The following is a 3,187-nucleotide window of genomic DNA, read 5'->3' as shown; positions in this document are numbered from 1 at the left end:
CAACTGGAAGCAGAGAATCGGGAAAGGACCAAGCCAACTCCAACAAATCTGAACTGTAAGTGCTAATCCTTTTCGCCCCTCCTAAACCCTCTGTTTAAGGATTTTTGGTTAGGGATAATTTTCGTTTCTGCGTATTGATTACGCAACCATTTTTGAAACTCCCTGAATAGGAATTTTGAAAATTAAAATTATCATTCAAGTCCAGTACATTGAGTACACTAATTTTAAGCAAAAATTGCATCAATTTTTTTTTCTCTCTATTTTCTGCGTATGAATAACGTACAAGATTTATTAGAGAGCATTGCGGAAATTTCCAAACAAGTCGAAACAAATAAAATGGCAATTAATGAACCGATTGGTCAATCCAAAGTTAATTGGGATTTACTTAAGAGTAAACTTGAAAATATTAAACTCTCCGACGGGGACGTCAATACCCTCAACAAATTTGTTAAAAGATGCGACGATCTCGCAGCCAAGTATGCTTCATTTAAGGATCCTGACTTAGATCAGCATATTTTTGAATGTATCCAAGAAAAGCTAACCGAATTGTACAGGAACTGAATGGCTGACGGAGACTTTACAAAAGGCGAAAAGTTTCAGAAAATCTCGGCTCGTAGCGGAAAAAAAGTTAAATTATTTGTATAGGGGGTAACAAAATTTTTATTATTCACTGTAATTGCTGATTCCAAAATTGGTGAAATTCGACATGGGCGTTTAAAAATTATTTAAATAAAATATATTAACTTGTAAACTTTGGCGCCCTGTAGCGGTAAAATGCAGCAGCAGGTTTTCTTGCTTAGATCGTTTTATCTTAGGTTTGGCAATTTCTGGTAAAGCGTTGTATAGTAATTTCAGGAACTCCCTGTAATATCACACCGAAATCTCTTAATATTTGTGCATCAAAATGTTATGCGTTTAATTATGAATCTTACTGATATTATCATCTCGTGCTTCTACGTCAATCATTTTCACATACCAAGATCAGATCGAAAAATATCGACCTTGTTTATTGTTTAATATTAGATTGGATATGTTTGTCATTATACCGGGTGGTCAACTTCGATGGCATTTAACAACAGCGAGCAAAATTACAAAACTGATAGTTGTAGGTATATCTGCAATGAAGGAATCCATACCGTAATTAAACCTGAGTTTGTGTTTGCTAGTTTATTTGCTTCAAAGAGAAGTTATTCACGTAGCGTATGAGCTTTTTGCAATATTTCATTGACTAAACTAATTTAAGCCCGATAGTGGCGATGTTTCAAGTTGTCAATTAGCAAACAATATCGTTGTATACCATTTGAGCGACGAAATGAGTACAACTCCCATTGCTACCCAATTAGTCAAGATTTCTTAAATCATCACTCTAGATGAGCAGTTTTCAAACTTTTTTAGTGGCGAAACCCTTTTAAAGAATTACATTTTTAACGGAGCCCTAAACCCTAACTTAACTAAAAGCAAAACGAGTTATATGTGTATTGCTTATTAATAAGCTTACAAAAAAGGTCTAGTTTTTTAAAAATAGCTACGCTTCGTGAAACATCGAAAATCGACGATATCTTCTGGCACTTTGATTATTCGTGCGTTTTTTGCGGTGTTTCAGTTAATAATTAAAAAATGCCTGCATTAAAATTTCTCATAAAAAAATCAAATTAACGCTAGCGGTCCTACAGCAACCACTGTCAACTATCACCCACTAAAATTATGGAATCTGCAACGAACGGTCTCACAGAAATTATTCACCAGTTCATAACCTCACTTTCATGAAAGAGCCCGGAAATCTGCTTGATGGTCACCGGTGGTTCTGTGGGACCGCCGCCTTACGGATTACCTTTACTTTACTATTACTTCTATAGCTGAATACTTGATAAGAAAACAATAATATGTCTTCCAAAAATGCCGATAACTCATAATCGACTATAGATCAACGTAGGTACACAGTGTTAATAAAAGTCGACTTTTAATTCAATTTTACAATTATTTTTGGAGTCAGAAATAGTAGTTGCTATTTAGAAAAGTGAAGTTCTTGTCATTTTTTTACTGCGAACTTTGGAAAAAGGTAGCAGAAGCATGAAACATAACAAAAGTGTCAGAATGTATTACATACCTTTGGGAATTGAATTAAATAATGCCGATTTATTTATTTGCAATAGTTCAGGAAGTTAATGTAACGAAATTAACAAATCTATAAAAAAGAAAACAAGAGAAGATTTAAGGCAGTACAACACAAAAGTGCTAACAACGACTATCGAAAACAACAAGAACATGAAAATACTTAAAACACTTAACTAGAATAGTCGCCTCCAAATACATCAACTAAAGGACACAGACGGAAACATCAAAGAAGACAGAAAATATTGAATGGAGATCGTGGAAAATTTCTACAGCACACTATACACCGAAAATAACCCAATGAAATAAATCGAAGCTTATGAAACGATTCTCAATGTGGGCTCCGAGGACCTGCGCGACATCACCATACAAGAAGTAGAACTAGCACTGTCTCAAATGAAAAACGGTAAAGCACCAGGGAAAGATATGATTACGGCAGAAATGATAAAACTTGGTGGAAACATTACTGTAGAATCAATGAAAATTCTTCTTAATCAGTGTCTAACAGAAGGCGTAATACCCCAAACATGGCAGAATGCCCAGGTGATTTTACTGTACAAAAAGGGAGATAGGTTGAAAATCGACAACTATCGGCCTATTAGCTTACTCCCCCATCCGTACAAACTTCTGACAAAGATAGTAACACATAGACTTACAACCAGGTTAGATGCCTACCAACCCCCGGACCAAGCTGGCTTCCGTAAAGGTCAGAGCACGATAGAACACATACAATCCGTTCGCACAATAATAAAAAAATGTAACGAGTACAACGAACCACTACAGCTCGCATTTGTTGACTATAACAAAGCGTTCGACTCCGTAGAATTGTAGGCTATTTTTAAGGCATTGAACAATGCAAGAATTGACTCCCGCTATAGACAGCTTCTTAAACACAAATATGAAAATGCGACAATCGCCGTGAAGATCACGGAAGATATAGAAACGAACAAAATCCAAATAAAAAGAGGAGTCAGACAAGGGGACACCATCTCCCCAAAGCTGTTCACACTTGCACTGGAAGATGTTTTTGAAACTCTAGACTGGAATAAGAAAGGCATAAAAATTGACGGCAAAC

This window comes from Dendroctonus ponderosae, unplaced genomic scaffold (genome assembly GCF_020466585.1).
Source record: "Dendroctonus ponderosae isolate FM_Combo_2020 unplaced genomic scaffold, Dpon_F_20191213v2 Dpon_F_20191213_5, whole genome shotgun sequence".
Lineage (NCBI taxonomy): Eukaryota > Metazoa > Arthropoda > Insecta > Coleoptera > Curculionidae > Dendroctonus > Dendroctonus ponderosae.
Note: the sequence above shows the minus strand (reverse complement) of the source record.